The sequence below is a fragment of the Dasypus novemcinctus genome, chromosome 11 (assembly GCF_030445035.2).
Source record: "Dasypus novemcinctus isolate mDasNov1 chromosome 11, mDasNov1.1.hap2, whole genome shotgun sequence".
NCBI classification, from domain to species: domain Eukaryota; kingdom Metazoa; phylum Chordata; class Mammalia; order Cingulata; family Dasypodidae; genus Dasypus; species Dasypus novemcinctus.
The window spans coordinates 110,518,544-110,537,073 of NC_080683.1; the positions used below are offsets into that span (position 1 = coordinate 110,518,544).

Sequence of the window (18,530 nt, forward strand, 5' to 3'; positions counted from 1 at the left end):
TCAACAAACCAAAAATCACGAAGAGGAGCAAAACTTAGCACAAGCAATGAAAGATCTCAGAACATTTATCACCAACAAATTTGACGAAGTAATGAAAGAGGTTAACAACATGAAGACATCACTTGGAGGGGAAATTGCAGACATATGCAAAAACATAACAGATATGATGGGAATGAACACCACAGTTCAAGAAATCAAAAATACACTTGCAGCAAATATCAGCAGACTAGAAGAGACAGAGCAGAGAATTAGTGATGTGGAAGACAGTACATCAGAAATCAAACAGATAGTAGAAGGGGTCAATAAGAAGATAGAAAAAATCCAGTTAGGACTTAGGGACCTGAATGACAATGCAAAACGCTCAAAAATACATATTATAGGCATTCCAGAAGGTGAAGAGAAGGGAAAGGGGTCAGAAGGAGTGTTGCAGGAAATAATGGCTGAAAACTTCCCAAATCTACTGAAAGAGACAGATGTGCATATCCAAGAAGCACAGCACACTCCACTAATCATAAACCCCAACAGGCCCACCCCAAGACACATACTTGTCAAATTATCCAATGCTCAGACAAAGAGAAAATCCTAAAAGCAGCAAGAGAAAAGAAAACCATCACATACAAGGGAAGCTCAATTAGATTAAGTGCTGATTTCTCATCTGAAACCATGGAGGCAAGAAGGCAGTGGTATGATATAGTCAAGGTACTAAAGGAAAAAAATTTCCAACCAAGAATACTCTATCCAGCTAAACTAGCATTCAAACATGACGGAGATTTCAAAATATTCACAGACAAACAGAAACTGAAAGAGTATACCAACAAGAAACCTCCCCTGCAAGAAATTCTAAAGGGAGTTCTGCAGGAAGAAAGGGAAAAACAGGAAAGGCAGAGTTGGAGAAGAGTATAAGAGCAACAACAACAACAAAAAAGACAAAAAAAAATACGAACAACATATGACAAACACAAATCCAATCAAAATATGGCTAACACAAATAATTCCTTGAAAGTAATAACACTGAATGTCAATGGATTAAACTCACCTCTCAAAAGATTCAGACTGGGACATTGGATAAGGAAATATGACCCATCCATATGCTGTCTACAAGAGACACATCTTAGACCCAGAGATGCATGGAGATTGAAAGTGAATGGCTGGAAAACAATCATACAAGCTAACAATAACCAAAAAAAGGCAGGAGTAGCTATATTAATATCAGACAAAATAGACTTTAAATGTGAAACAATTGTGAGAGACAAAGAAGGATACTACATATTAGTGAAAGGGAAAATCTGTCAAGAAGATCGAACAATCATAAATATTTATGCCCCTAACAAGGGTGCCTCTAAATATGTGAGGCAAACGCTGGAAAAACTAAGTGAAACAATAGATACATCTACAATTATAGTGGGGGATTTTAATACACCACTATCAACTCTGGACAGAACATCTCAAAAGAGAATCACCAAAGAAACAAAACATCTGAACAGTATATTAGAGGACCTGGATCTAATAGACATATATAGAGCGCTACACCCAAACACAGCAGGACATATATTTTTCTCAAGTGCACATGGATCATTCTCCAAGATAGATCATATGCTAGGCCACAAAGAAAGGCTGAATGAATTCAGAAAGATTGAAATCATACAAAACAATATCTCTGACCACAGTGGAGTCAAGCTGGAAATTTGCAAGGGACAGAAGCCCAGATTTCACACCATGATTTGGAAATTAAAGAGCACACTCTTAGAAAAACAGTGGGTCAAAGAGGAAATCTCAAAAGAAATCAATGACTACCTTGAATCAAATGATAATGATAACACAACATACCAAAATTTATGGGATGCAGCAAAAGCAGTACTGAGAGGAAAATTTATAGCCATAAATTCATATATCAAAAAAGAAGAAAGAGCAAAAATTGAAGAGCTAACTGCACATTTGAAGGAATTAGAAAAACAACAACAAAGTAACCCAACAGGAAGAAAAAGGAAGGAAATAACAAAGATAAGAGCAGAACTAAATGAAATAGAAAATAAGAAAGCACTTGAAAAGATAAACAAGACCAAGAGCTGGTTTTTTGAGAAGATCAACAAAATTGACAAACCTTTAGCAAGACTAACAAAGAAAAAAAGAGAGAAGATGCAAATACAGAAAATAAGAAATGAGAAAGGCAATATCACCACTGACCCCACAGAAATAAAGACTATCATAAGAGGATACTTTGAAAAACTACATTCCAACAAAAATGACAATCTAGAGGAAATGGACAAATTCCTAGAAACACATAAGCAGCCCATATTGACAAAAGAAGAAATTAATGATCTTAACAAACCAATCACAAGCAGAGAGATAGAATCAGGTATTAAAAATCTCCCAACTAAGAAGAGCCCAGGGCCAGATGGCTTCACAGGTGAATTCTACAAAACATTCTGGAAAGAACTGACACCAATCCTGCTGAAACTATTCCAAAAAATCAAAACAGAAAGAACATTACCCAACTCCTTCTATGATGCCAACATTACCCTAGTACCAAAGCCAAATAAAGACATCACAAGAAAGGAAAATTACAGACCAATTTCTCTAATGAACCTAGACGCAAAAATACTTAACAAAGTACTTGCTAATCGTATTCAACAACACATTAAACGAATTAAACACCACAACCAAGTGGGATTCATCCCAGGTATGCAAGGATGGTTCAACATAAGAAAATCAATCAACGTAATACACCATATAAACAGATTGAAGGAAAAAAATCACATGATTATATATATTGATGCAGAAAAAGCATTTGACAAAATACAGCACCCTTTCTTGATAAAAACACTCCAAAAGATTGGAATACAAGGAAATTTTTTGAACATGATAAAGAGTATATACGAAAAACCTAAAGCCAACATTGTTTACAATGGAGAAATCCTAGACTCCTTCCCTCTAAACTCAGGAACAAGACAAGGATGCCCACTGTCTCTGCTCCTATTTAACATTGTCTTAGAAGTACTTGCTCAAGCACTGAGGCAAGAACCAGAAATAAAAGGCATTCAAATTGGAAAGGAAGAAGTCAAAATTTCATTATTTGCAGATGACATGATCCTATACATAGAAAACCCTGAGAGATCTACAACAAAGATTCTAGAACTCATAAATGAGTTTAGTAAAGTCGCAGGTTATAAGATCAATGCGCAAAAATCAGTAGCATTTCTGTACACCAATAATGAACAAGATCAGGAGGAAATCAAGAAACAAATACCATTCACAATAGTAAATAAAAAAATCAAATACTTAGGAATAAATTTAACTAAAGAGATAAAGAACTTATACACCGAGAACTATACAAGATTGTTCAAGGAAATCAAAGAAGACTTAAATAAATGGAAGACTATTCCTTGTTCATGGATAGGAAGACTGAACATTATTAAGATGTCTATCCTACCAAAACTGATCTACACATTCAATGCAATCCCAATAAAAATCAACACAGCCTTCTTTAAGGAACTAGAAAAACTAACTATGAAATTTATTTGGAAAGGAAAGAGACCCCGAATAGCCAAAGACATACTGAAAAAGAAAAACGAAATTGGAGGAATCACATTACCTGACTTCAAAACATACTACAAAGCTACGGTGGTGAAAACAGCATGGTATTGGCATAAGGAGAGACACACAGACCAATGGAATCGAATTGAAAGCTCTGATATAGAACCTCACATATACAGCCACATAATATTTGATAAAGCCACCAAACCCTCTCAACTGGGAGAGAGTGGCCTATTCAACAAATGGTGTCTGGAGAACTGGATAGCCATATGTAGAAGAATGAAAGAGGATTACCATCTCACACCTTATACAAAGATCAACTCAAGATGGATCAAAGACCTAAATATAAGAGCCAAGACCATAAAAACCTTAGAAAGCAGTGTAGGGAAACATCTACAGGACCTTGTAATAGGAAATGGATTTATGAATATCTCACCAAAAGCATGAGCAGCAAAAGAACAAAGAGATAAATGGGACTTCCTCAAAATTAAAGTCTTCTGCACCTCAAAGGAGTTTGTCAAGAAAGTAAAAAGGGAGCCCACACAGTGGGAGAAAATATTTGGCAACCATATATCTGATAAGAAACTTATAACTTGCATATATAAAGAACTATATCTTGAAAATAAAAAGATAAACAACCCATTTAAAAAATGGGAAAAAGACTTAAACAGACACTTTTCCAAAAAAGAAATACAAATGGCAAAAAAGCACATGAAAAAATGTTCCAAATCTCTAGCTATCAGGGAAATGCAAATCAAAACCACAATGAGATACCATCTTACACCCATAAGATTGGCCGCTATGAAAAAAACAGATGATTACAAGTGCTGGAGAGGATGTGAAGAAAGGGGAACACTCATCCACTGCTGGTGGGAATGCAGAAAGATCCAAACATTCTGGAGGACAGTATGGCGGTTTCTCAAAAAACTAGCCATAGATTTGCCATATGACCCAGCAAGACCACTGCTGGGTATATACCCAGCAGAACTGAAAACAAGGACACAAACCGATATATGTACACCAATGTTCATAGCAGCACTGTTCACTATCGCCAAAAGTTGGAATCAACCCAAATGCCCATCAATAGATGAGTGGATCAATAAAATGTGGTATATACACACAATGGAATACTACTCAGCTGTAAGAACAAACACACTACAAACACATGTGATAACATGGATGAATCTTGAGAACCTTATGTTGAGTGAAGCAACCCAGACATTGAAGGACAAATACTACATGACCTCAATGATATGAAATAACCAAGCTGCCCTAGATAGCAAGAGACTGAACAATAGGCTTACAAGAAATAGGAGGGTGGAGGAAGGATGTGAGCCTATGTCTGCAGGGGTGGAATTTAAGACAAGATGGTGGTAAGTATGAACACAAAGAAGAGATAGAAGGGGGGCAAGGGGTTGCCTCTGGTTGGGGCTTTGCGGGTTTGAGGGTGGCTGGGGAGGGGCGGATGGGTAACATTTCCCAAAAGTGGAGGGAGGGAGGGGTGGCATACGAACACAGGAGAGGGTCAGGTGTTGGTGGAGAGTAAAATGCTGAGAAAATCATATCAAAATATAATATAGAGGGATACCTGTTTAGAACGCTCGGAGGGGAGGGTCTGATGCAGGACGGGCTCCTGGGCAATGTCTAAATGCTCATTCTGCCAGAGTGGGTGACACCATGGGGTAGAAACCCAAGTAGTGAGAGTGGGGGTGGACCCACATCCTGGGGAGGACTAATGCCATCAAATAGAGGGAACTGTATCCCTCGAGAGAAAGGGTGGCTCCCAGGGCATTGGGGCAGTTGAGCAAGTTAGGCCCTGAACACTATTCCATCTATATCTGGAAGTGGCTCCTTGGGAAACGGAGGTTGGCTGTCACTGTGGGCACCAAGGTGGAAGGGAAAATGGATGTTAAATGTGTGGAATCAAGGTAAATGGGGGGTAAGAGGAGTTTCGTGAGAGTACACAAGGATGGATATAAAACATGTAATATTACACCATAACATATAGGAGATGACAGACTGATAATGTAAACCATAATGTAAAACATAGGATAACTAAGAATGTAAAAAAATGTGTATCCTAAAGTATGCACCACAATATAAGCACAAATGTCACCTTGTTAGAAAGCTATTGTCTTAGATGCTGTACATCACGTTAAGTAAATATGATGTGAATAGGGTGTAAGGGTATCGCTGTGGAAGGGAAAAGGTTTTGTGGTGGATGTGTGGGAGTGCTGTATATTGCATACATGAATTGCTGTGGTCTAGGGCTCCTGTGAGGAGAAGTTCAATAATTAGGGGGAAAAAAAAAAAAAGGAAAAAGATAGGATGTAGAATTTTTTCCAAGTCAACACGTATTCTTTACCTAACCTTTAAACCCATCGCTATATGCCATTCCCTAGTAAGGGACCCTGACATTATATTGGGCTTCAAATTTCGGGGAGTTCTGGATCACAGAGTGTTTCAACAATGGCAATGGAAGGATACTGGTATAGGATACCATTGACAGGTGATAAATGGCTGACAGGGAGCTGTACAGAACATATGTCCAGGGTGCATGGTAATGTTTGGATATACTCAGAGTGGCAACAATTAAAAACCATAGCAGTGGGGGTACTGGGTTCCTGGCCAGTGGTGCTCTGTTGTGGTCCCTAGGGGAGCAGCGAGAGTCTCCCAGGTGCAGCGGCAGGGACCGGGAGGGAGTGAGGGTTCAACAGTGAGCCCCTGACGCTAATGACTATGCTTGTGAGCTGATAAGCCTAAAATAAGAACAAGGCCTAGAGCAGCATTGTGCCTGGGAATTTCCTCTTGTCAGCCTTCATGTTACTCAAATGTGGCCAGTCTTGAAGCCAAACTCAGCATGTAAATGCAATGCCTTCCCCCCAGCATGGGACATGACACCTGGGGATGAGCCTCCCTGGCACCGAGGGACCACTATCAACTACCAACTGATGATGCAACTGGAAAATGACCTTATATGGAAGGTTCAATGCAGATCAGCAGAATATCCCTGTCTACATAAAATAACATGACTTTAAAATGCTGTTTGACCTAATGTAAGGGGGAAATGGAAAGGAGAAATGAGTTTATATGGCTACGAGTCTCTAAAAAAGAGTCTGGAGGCTGGCAGAAGGATTGCCCTTATGCACAACTGAGCAGAGTCTGAGAGACAGATAAAGCAGATACAACCCCCAGATATTGGTTCCTTTGAGGGCTAAAGAGACTCATGGGAGTTATGGTCATGGCCGATGGGGTTAACTACCAGGTCAGATGGCCCCTCTTTGAAAATGGTGTTCATGTGTGATGAATCTGGACTCAGATGGGATCTCTCTTCATAAGACTTTCATGCTAATGTGCTGGAGGTGCAGTTAGTGTTGGGGTTTAAGATATATTTAGGGGATTTGAATCTCTGGACTGACAATGTGATAGCCAGGTCCTGAGCCTCAACAGACTCCAGCACCTACAATCTGATTTATTGGACTTACCACACTCAGCTAAGATGGAGTTGAAGAAGGACAACCACCACACCATGGAGCCTAGAGTGATTACAACTGAAAGTGGGAGGATTGCATCCAGCATCCATGTGGAATCTGAGCCTCCTCTTGACATAGAGGTGCAATGGACACAACCAATCCAATATCCACATAGAAGAGGTGGCATTGGATTGGGAAAAGTGGACATGGTGGCTGATGGGTATGGGGAAAGGCAGGAAGAGATGAGAGGTGAAGGCGTCTTTGGGACATGGAGCTGCCCTGGATGGTGCTTCACGGGCAATCACCGGACATTGTAAATCCTCACAGGGCCCACTGGATGGAATGGGGGAGAGTATGGGCCATGATGTGGACCATTGACCATGAGGTGCAGAGGTGCCCAAAGATGTACTTACCAAATGCAATGGATGTGTCATGATGATGGGAACGAGTGTTGCTGGCGGGGGGAGAGGTGGGGTGGGGGGGTGGGGTTGAATGGGACCTCATATATATATTTTTAATGTAATATTATTACAAAGTCAATAAAAAAATATATTTGATATAAAAAAATTAGAAGAAATAGAACAACATAAATAAACTAGTATTGTATCACAACCCAAAGTAAAAAATAAATGTTATGAGTCCATCCTGATATAAGTAAGTTATTAAGTAAATAAAAAGGGACAAGTATCCCATGCAAAAAAAAAAACAAAAACAAAAACAAAAAAAGTGAAGTCAAATATATTGCCAAATTCAATTAATAGGACAATGAGATATCAATGATAGGTTTAAACATAAAAAATAAAATACATCATAATTTAGAAAAGCTAAAACTAAAATAAAGTAAAAAAATTGGAGTATTAAAAAAATGAAAAATATTTTTTTAAATTTTTTGACATTTTACCTTTTATCACTGTAATATCTCTTGTCCTGTGTGTAGAGTGGCAATTTCTTCCATTTTCTTCATCATTATCTTACTTTCCTCCCCCTGCCCCCATGATGTCTTCAAAGAAGTTTTAAGTCACAGAGAAGTCACATACAGAATATAGGGGACTCCCATATACCCAACATCTTCCCCCTTTTCCCCTTCCCTGTTAATGATCTTTTTACATGTAGATGACACATTTGTTACAACTGATGTTCAAATATTGAAACATAGCTACTAATCATGGTCAGTAGTTTATATTATGGTTATATTTTAAACTATACATTTTTATGAATTTTTAATGAAATTTAACATGGCCTGTATCCATCATTGCAGAATCTATTGCCCACTAACTACTCCCTCTTTCATCTATTCTCTTCCTCCCTCCCCCTCCCCAAAGGGCCTATAGTGACTACCAGGCTTTATTCCTTGAAGAACAAGATTCATAGATACTTGCAACAATGCTGAGAGTTTGACAGAGTAGTCTGTCCTCCCCTATTAGGAAACATCAATGCTCTCAAGAGACAGTCTCCCCTCTTGAGAACATGTTGGTCTTCTCCAGGATGGGAGTACAATACCTTCCCACTCATTATATGGTCTCCACCCACTGATATAACACACTATGACAAAATAAACACTTACACACTAGCTAGAAGCCTGCTCGAAGTGCACCCTGTCCCAAATGCACTCCTGTCCAACACCCTAAACCAGTAATCCTTCCTTGTCATATTTCTGAATGTTTTCTCAACATTGTAGTTTCAAGCACATACCTATCAATCCCCAATGTTCACTTGCTCCCTCCATCACCCTCCCTCCAATTTCATGAACTGTCCACCCATCCTCCATACCCTAGCTCCCTGTCAAGCTTGTGCTGCCCATCCCAATGGCATCCCTACACCATGTCATATCCCTTCACTGCAAAATTACTCACTTCCAACTTATCATAGATTTTGCCAGTGTGTGCGCTGACTCACAACTTTCTTCTCCCTTTCTATTTCCTGTAAACCTGTCTTCCAGACTCTAGCTCTCTGAGTCTGCTCAGTTTGCTTAATTCATATCAGAGAGGTTATGTAGTATTTGTCCTTCAATGTCTGATTTGCTTCACTCAGCATAAGTACTCAAGATTCATCCATGTTATCCCGTGTATTCTTTCCCATGCATTCTTTCTTACAGCTGTGTAATATCCCATTGTGTGCATGTAGACCTTTTGTTTATCCTCTCATCTGTTGATGGGCATTTGGGTTCATTCCAGCTTGCAGCAATAGTGAATAATGACTCTATAAACATTGGTGTGCAAATATCTTTTCATGTCCTTATTTTCAATTCTTCTGGGAAGTGGAATTACTGGGTCATATGGAATTCTATAGTTAGCTTTTTGAGGAACCACCAAACTGTCTTCCACAATGGCTGGACCATTTTACACTCCCACCAGCAGTAGATTAGGGTTCCCATTCCTCCACATCCTCTCCAACACTTGTAGTTCCATTTTTTTTTTTTAATGGCCACCAATCTAATGGGTGTAAGATTGTATCTAAGTGTAGTTTTGATTTGCATTTCATAATAGCTAGTGATATTGAGCATCTTTTCATGTGTTTTTTAGCCATTTGTATATCTTCTTTTGAGAAGTGTCTGCTCAAATCACTTGCCCATTTTGTAAATAAGTTGTCTTTTTAATTTTGAGATTTAGGATTTCTTTATACATGCTGGATATTAGTATCCTATCAGATATATGGTTACCAAATATTTCTCCCATTGGATAAGCTGTTTTTTCACTTTTTGACAAACTCTTTTGAGGTACAAAAGGTTTTAACTTTGTGGAGGTCCCATTTATGTTTTTTCTTCCACTGCTTGTGCTTTGGGTGTGAACTTCATGAAGCCATTTCCTATTACAAGGTACTATAGATGCTTCCCTACATTATCGTCCAATGTCTTTTTGATCTTGGCTTTTATATTTAGATCTTTGATCCATTTTTAGTTGATTTTTGTATTAGGTGTGAGATGGTGTTACTGTCTCACTCTTTTGGATATGGATATCCAGTTTTCCAAGGATAATTTGTTGAAGAGGCCTTTCTTTCCCAGATGAGTGGGCTTGGTGGTCTTATGGAATATCAGATGACTGTATGTGCAGTTTCTGTTTATCTGTGAATATTTTGAGCTTTCCATCATTTTTGAATTCCAGCTTTGCTGGATAGAGAATTCTTGGCTGTATAAATATTTTATTTTAGCACCTTAAGTATGTCATACCACTGCCTCTTGCCTCCATGGTTTCAGATGAGAAATCAGCACTTAATCTTATTGACCTTCCCTCATATGTGATGGTTCTCTTTTATCTTGCTTTCAATATTTTATCCTTTTCTTGAGTATGGGACAGTTTGGCAAGTATATCTCTTGGAGTAGGCCTGTTGGCATTTATACTGTTTTGGGTGCACTGAACTTCCTATACATGAACATCTATCTCCCTCAAAAGGGTTGGGAAGTTTTCCTCCATTATGTCTTCCCACACTCCTTCTGCACCCTTTCCCTTCTCTTCTCCCTCTGTGATGCCTATAATGCACATGTTTATGCATTTTGTGTTGTCGTTCAAATCCCTAAGTCCCTGCAGGATTTTTTTCTGACATTTATCTAGCTGTTCTACTATCTGATTTCAGATGTGTTGTCTTCCACATCACTAATTCTTTCCCCACCTCTTCAAATCTATTGTTATATGCTTCCAGTATATTTTTTATTTCTTGAATTGTGCAATTCATCACCATCAAATCTGTTATCTTTTTATTTATGTCTACAGTTTCATTATGTTCTCCCGGTTTTCTTAATATCTTTAATCTCTTCCTTTACTTCATTAAGTTGGTTCGTGATATTTGTTTGAACAGCCTTGGTTAGTTGTTTGATGTTCTGCTCTCCTCCTGGTTTTACTTTGTTCATTGGACTGGGCCATGTCTTCTCGTTTCTTGGTATGGTTTATAAATTTTTGTTGTTGTCTGGTCATCTGTTTATCTTGGTGGGTTTATTCCTCTGATTAGCTTCTCTATCTATGCTAGGGTTTTATTTAGTTGTTCTTTGTGTGTGTCTTAATTTTTCTTTTTCACACTTTGTTTTTCTTATTTTATATCCTTGTTTTTGTCTATATTCCTTTGAAAGAAAAAGATTAGGGCCAGAGAAAGCAAAAGATGTAAGAAAAGAAAAGGATAATGGTAATAACATTAGTTACATTAGAAGAGGACTCATATAAGACCTAGGAAAATGAATATTTAACTCATGTAAGCAATGTAGAGTAATAGGAATAAAAAAATGGAGTACCTACAATGAAATGGGAAACCAAATATATAAAAGTATATAGAATGAATGAAAAGGCAAGAATGGTGAAGAAAGAGGGAAAGATAAAAGAATGGACAAAAAGAAAAAAAAAGTTAATAAAAGAAAAAACAGAAATACAGTTAGAAATAAAAAACCAGAAAAATTGAGAACTAAACAAAGAGAGGTGGAAAGTCAGAACAACAACAGAAAGCTGAAGACAGAAAGATGTACAAAGGAAAAGAGATTGTGTTTGTAGACAAAATCGATATACACAGAAAAGGTGACATCCAGGAATAGGAAACACAGCAAACAAGAAACAAGACAACAGCACCTAATTAAAAAAGGGGGGAGGGTGTGCAGACAGAGAGGAAAGAAAGACAAGAAAACAAAAAACAAACCCACAAGCAAACAGTCAAACAAAAACTAAGGAAAAACAGCCTTCCCTCTTAGGCCCCTGTGGAGTTTAGTAGCCTGCTGGTGTTCATCAGTCAATTACATCGCAGATTTCCCTCTGCAGGTTTTGAAGTGGGTTTCAGTGAGTAAACAAAGTTAAGTTTTAAAACAAAAGGAACTTTTTTTTTTTTAGGAAAAATAAGAAAGCCAAGAGAAGAACAATGTCTACATTTTCCCTGTCTTAAAGATCAGCTGGATGTTTGATATCCCAGTGGATTACTACTCTAAGAGGAGCTGGGAGCTGAACTAAGGACCTTGTATATTCAAGGTGGAAACTCCTCCACTGAACTAAACTTTCTCAATGGGTCAGTTAGTGCTTCAGAAAGTGATCTTGTCATTTGCCATTCAGGAGGTTTGAGTCTTTGCAACTGGATAAATTCATGCGATTGGGAGCCTGTCCCTACCCCCTTTCTATTCTTATTGCTTTCTCTCCCAGGGCAGCAGGATGCAATAGCCTGTATGAGCCTCCCCTTTTGAAATCCAAATAACTCTCAACACCCTTGAGACACCCTTCCTCCAAGGAAACCCTAAATAGACTGTTGGAAACATATTAAGTACTTCCTACTGCCCGCCTCCCTTAGGGAAGTTGAAATTTTGATAGTGTCCCCCCTACCCCACACTGGGCTAGGACTAGTCAATTGCCTGACTCCACCTTCTCACAGGCCAATTTTCTCTACCCAGGGTGGTTAGGTACATCAGGCTGACTCAGCAGATTCACCTCTCCCCTCTTCCTGGTGCAACCGAAAGCCAGCTGGTAGGCTCCTCAAAGCTTCAAAAGGGGATCCTGGCAACCAACCCCACAGAAAGGAAACCACTCTCCACCCTTCAGCAGAAGCCTCCTACTCTCAGATAACACTTCCTCTAGCTGGGTGGCTGGTGGGAGCTGGGGCTCACAGCAGCTTCTTACCTTGAGTGTGAGGTTTATCCATCCTACCTTTCTAGCCTCGAGGTCAAGAAACTCATGGTTTTACCTTGAGGAATTTATCTCTTGGTTGAGCTCTCTCCAGATCAATGCCTGAAACCTCCTGCTCTGTGGGTTCCCAAAACAGGTCACTCAGGCAGGATCTTGCCCCCACTCAGCTGTTTTTTTTTGTTTTGTTTTGTTTTGTTTGTGAGAGAGATGGTGAGTGTCTGTTTAATCTGACACCATTTTCCAAGTGCTTTCTGAAGCTTTCAATGCTGGTGGCAATGACAGTAGAGCTGAGAGGAGCTTTGCTTGGATAGAGGGTCAGGCAGCAGGACAACAATACTAGGGAAATGACATGGGAGAGGGGGTCATGGAGGCATCAGCTTTGAGGATTCTCCCTAAGGACAAGTGCCAGTGATGAAGATCATGAATAACTTCTTAATTTGTATGGACAAATCCTTTCCCCTCAGAAGAAGTGGCATACTGGAGCATTTTAATATGAGAGTAAACTAATAAGCTGTCTTTTAAGATAGATTCAAGGAAAGTGGCTGAAAAATTATTTTCTATAATGATCAAATAAATATCAGAAGCAGTTATTGTTAATTTTAGAATTTAGTTTATATAAATCTAGATGCATTGGACTCATTGTTTGGACAAACATACTGTGGTAATGTCAGATTTCAGCAACAGGGAAAGCTGGGGTGAGTGGGTATGGAAACTTTATCTACGTTCTGTTTGAAACTTTTCTGTATATAGTAAATAATTCCAAGATAGAATGCTTTTTAAGTAGTTGGTTGATAAAGAAAACCTCTGAAAGTATTTAAGGACTTTTAAAACTTCTCTTTGAATGATAAATACGTACTTACACCAAATAGCATTAAATGTTTGAATGTGGTCAGAAAAAAGTAACTGCTTCCTCATTTCTATGGTGATCTTAGTAGCTAGGTATGATAAATTGAAATGTTGTTAAGATCATATAACCAACGTGTTATATAGATGCCTCCAGTTTTCAGGCATAGCTTGGTTTCATGGAAGTTGGTGATTCTAGACAGAGACATATTATGTAGAGGAAACTGTCGCCATGTCTAGGGCCTCATCCACATATCAAGTCTGGAAAAATATCAAACATTGTATGTGGTTTAGATCTATGAGGTATTGGTCATGTTTTAGGGACAAGGCTTCTGTGGCTACAAAATAAAGGGAAATGGATACATTCCCCTATTTCCCCTTCTTTTAGGAAAAGATGCTAAACATATGGCTTATAAAAGGATGATTTTGGAGGTAAGAATTAGGATGATTCAAATTATCACATTGGGAATGCAAGGGATGAAAATTAGTTGGCACATATTAGGAGCTCAAGCACAGCACAGCACCCTATATCCCTGCCCCCTGAAGGCAGAGCTTGGGCCTGATCAAGATGGGGAAACATGACCCGGCAGGTTGGGATTTTCTCTTTTTTCCCTGCAGATGCTGGTGGGTAGGTACCTTCTGGGTGAGCCCTGCACTAACACCTGCCCTGCTAGAGCATGAGTCTTAAGTAGTCGAGTTCCTGGAAGTTACATCAGCTGGAATCACCTGCCACAAATTTCTCTAGGGAGGAAGGAATCCCAGACCCCAAGACCTCCTAAACCACCTGGAAGCACTTGGCCTGCCTGGTTGGTCTCAATCGACTCTAACCACCAACCTGCTGAAAAGCAGGAATTTGGTTCTCATCCTTCAGTCACTAGAAGAAGACAAAGATTGGGAGTACCTAGTGTACTCTTGACAAAAATTTGCATATTCCACACTGAAATGTTCTGACACTCAAAACATGAAAATTCTGTTTGATTTATGGGTATTTAAAACTACTGGGAGCAAAAAAAAAAGTGTGAGTATTTTGGGAACTTCCAAATGTAATACAAATATGGTGTTTTCAATGAAACATGTTATCAAAATATTTTGGTATCTTTTCTATTAGTTGATTCTTGGGAAATGCAAGCACACTGAAAAATATGAGCCTGCAAAAACTGTTTCACTTGATCATTTATTGTAAGGTTTACAAAATTTCAAAAGATTTTGATAAATCATTTGGTTGTATTTTCTGAAATTCTTAATTGAAACTTTAAAAGTAGGATTGGTATAATATTGAGGTAGAAAACAGCAAAAGGTTTAAGAATCTGGGGTTCAGTGTTATAGATGCCTCTGCCATAAAGGAATATCCAACACATATCAATGAAAGTTTGAAGGATTAAAGTTTAAGCAAAACCTCAAAGACTTCTCTTTGTCTATGAGTCCCTTTCTTGTTGTTAGATTTAATGTTCACTGACATTAGATGCTTCATCTCCATGTATTAAACATTTTCCTGCAGTGAAGCTGGGCTTTTGCTTTTGTGTTTATTTTGTTTTCATTTTATTTTATTTTATTCTATTTATTTATTTATTTATTTTTTACATTTTTATACAGATCAAAACAGATGTTTATTTAGTGCCATTTTCATATATGCATTGGCTGTGTGAAGAGTCAGATGAGTTTCTGAAGATGCCTCATGCGCTTTGGGCTCCCTCTGTTTCAGGCTCTTTGAGTGTCTGAGAATTCCCAGCTAATTCTTCATTCTGCATTGTTTCACATAATATTTCACTGGGCAAATGATTATTCTGTTCTTCTTCTACCATTTTCTTTCTTAGACCTGCCTCTAAGTATATTGTCAGTTTAAGTGGTAAATCTTCAAATTTCACAAAGTCTTCTTCGTCAGATTTTTTACTTATGTTACCAGATTCTGCTTCATAGTCATTCACTAACACAGGACACTCAGTATCAGGACTTGCAGCCAGGGAGCTCTCAGGGGTCTTCCGAGCAGACTTAACTTCTTTGATTCTAGGCTCTAAGGATTCAATTTCCGTTATGGGGAACAGCGCAGGGTTAGGCTGTCTCGATGAATCCATGGTTGTGACCAAGTCCTTGGAGGCAGGGCTATTTACAGGTGGCTCATTTTCCAAGATATTTAGGTAACAGGATTTCACAGGCAAGCTGTCTTGGTCATCAGTAGTGGATTCTTGCTCTGATGGGACATTTTCTTCCTGCTGTTTTTCCAAAGTCATGTTGTAGAACCTGATCATGTTCATTTTCTTCTGTTGTTTCAGTGTTAGCCTGAAGTGAAGTCTGGACATCTACAGGTCCTTCTTCAAATTCTTCCATTTCTTCATCCTCATTCTCATCTTCTCCACTTCCATAATTAGTCAAAGCCTGAGTTTCAGCTTTAGACAAATCTAAGGTAATAATAGACACGGGGTGTCCTTCACTTTCCTCATCTTCCTCTTGATCAGAAACATCAGATCTCACATCTTTGGGACTTTCACCGTCACACACTTCAGAGGTCTGAGTCTGCTGAGCGGTTTCAGTCTCACGCTTGTCTTTGTCTTCATCATTAATCTCTCCAGCAAGTGAGCCGTGATCTCCTTCAAGAATCCTTTCGGCCTCTTTTGCAAAAGACTGTATTACTCCAGCTGCTTCTGTTTTCCTTTTGCATCTCTGTTTAACAGTTACACTATTATTATCCAAATCTTGCATGAGCTTAAAGAAAGCCAATTCATTAAACAATACTTCAGATATTTCAACAAGCAGATCCTCTCCACAATCCTTTAGTTTTCTGCCAGCAAATTTTGCCAGTGAATCCTGCAATATACTTCTGAGTGTTTATGAAAGAACTTTACGAACTCTTTGCTTTCATCATTTTGCTGGGTAAGGGTCAAAACCATGCGTCTTACTGAAGTTAGAAGTTGAGAAGAACATACTTCATCCATATGCTCCTTCAAAAAAGGAATGACTTCTTTCATAATTGCTTTAATTTGCTAGTCCAGCTGCTGAGTATCAATTCTAGGACAAGGGACTGTAGAAACTTCACTTTTAGGTTGCTGCGAACCATGATTTTCAATAATGGAAGTTTCTTCTAAATTATTAACCACAGAAGTAGCAGCAGCACCATCTTCATCCTCAATAATCCTGCAGGTGAATCTTATATTTGTGTTATTTTTAGCCTCAGTTTTCATATGCTCATATTCCCTCATTCTGGCTAATGCTTGATATAAGTGAATCACAGTGTTGCCTAGATCATCTGTTGCAAAAGGCTCAAAATTTGAAGATACAGACATGACACTAGCATTATCAGCATCATTTTGCTCTCTTATTTTGTGTGTTTCTCTCTCAAAGTTCTTCTCAAAAGTTTCATCATCAGTAGTAGCCAGGCTTTCACTGGGAGTAAGCTCTGAGTTTGATGCTATCCAAGTACCAGAATTCACTGACTTTACATTTTCCCCTTCTTTTTCATGGCTCTCAGAAACATGCCTGGATACTATGTCCTGAAGCACATACAGAACCTTCTGCCTCAAGTAGTCTGTATTCAGTAGCTGAAGCTCATGGAAGAGCTCAATTAGAAAATGTGAACTAGATTCATTTTGTGAAATTAAAGTTGCTACTTCAGAATAAATAGTATCCTGCAAAGCTTCAAACATGAAAAAATCACTCCCAGTTTAAATACTTTTAACTTTGCTTTTCAGCTGAGTAGAATTCCTCTTCTTACTCTTTGATTTAGGTGCTTTACCTTTAGATGCCAAGCTGGCCTGGGCAGATGCTTTTCTTGTCTTGAATATTTTAGTTACTGTTGTTGGATCTACTGGATCAGGCATACTGCTAAAGCTTTCTAATGATTCTTCATCAAACTGGTGTCTTCTCCTGCTGGTATCTAATTGATTTTTGCGATTACCATTTGTAGTTTTCTCTATAGGCACTGAAAATCCAGTCTTGATAAATGGTTTTTCTACTTCACCTTCTTGGTCATATAACATGGTGACCTACTGTTTTCCACCTCTTCAGGCTGTTTTTGATTCCTTTGTTTCTCTGCTCCAAGAGAGGAACTGCTTTCAAAAGGTTTTGGAAAAGCCATATATTCTGTTTTCCCAGAGGGATTCTGGGCTAACGGTTGCTGCTGTTCAGTGGGTGTAGAGATATTCTGAGAAAAATCTCCAAAATTAGAAGGAAATAAAGGACTGAAGTTCATACCTGGTGCAAATTATGAAAAATTTGTAAATCCAGGTAGGCTAAAGAGGTTAACAGGCTGTGTTGGAAAGCTGAAAGGACAAAATAAACTGGGAGAAGGAGAGTGTGATGCACTGCTGCCTCTTTCCTTGCTTCCTGGTTTTTCTGGATGCTGATTTTGTTGGTGCATAAATTCTTTTCCTTCATTCTACTGGCTGGCCAGCAGATGGCACTCCTCAAGAACTTGTTTTCATTTTATAACCAGGGACAGGTAATCAGCAGTTTGTGGCGGGATGTCCTCTGTTCCTGTAAGCATTTCTTCAGAGCTTGTGTAACTGCAGGACATATAACCTGATCATGCACAGAAAACTTGACTCTTGATCCTCTGGCAATATTTGAGGCACCAAGAACAATGGTGTCCTCCCTCAGAATCAACATTTCTAAGACAGGGTGACATCAGAAACAGATCAAATATAAGAGGTCTTTCAATAAGGAAGATGTAGTCCAAAATCTACTCAACCACACATGGACAGCTCTATAATTAACCAAGTAGAATTTGCCACATCTAACCTCCCCTCACTGTCCCTGTCTCTCACCTCCAAGTTACATAAATCTTTAATCTCAGATTGGGTAGAAAGTTTTGAGGCATGACTCCTGTCTCCACACCAGTAGACCTTGCATTGAAGTTCTTTCCTTTCTCAAAATCCTGATGTCACCATATTGGTCTTTGCACCCATCAAGCAGTAAGCCCTTGTTCAGTACCAATTTTGGAATCTTGGTGCTCAGTCATGCTGAAAGAAGGCATGATTAACCCTGTGCATTTTGGACCCAGACTGGACTCAGTTTGGTGGTTTAATCCAAGTGTCAAAGAAAGTTAAAGGAGCATTCAGTTGCCATCTTGCCTTGCCACATGGTAGGACTACAGCAGATGACTTTG

At 38.8% G+C, this 18,530-nt stretch overlaps 1 pseudogene; it reads right to left on the reverse strand.

The window, feature by feature from the left end:
* Positions 1-15,008: 15,008 nt before the first annotated feature.
* LOC101447743 (pericentriolar material 1 protein pseudogene) lies at positions 15,009-17,783 on the reverse strand (annotated as a pseudogene).
* Positions 17,784-18,530: the final 747 nt, after the last annotated feature.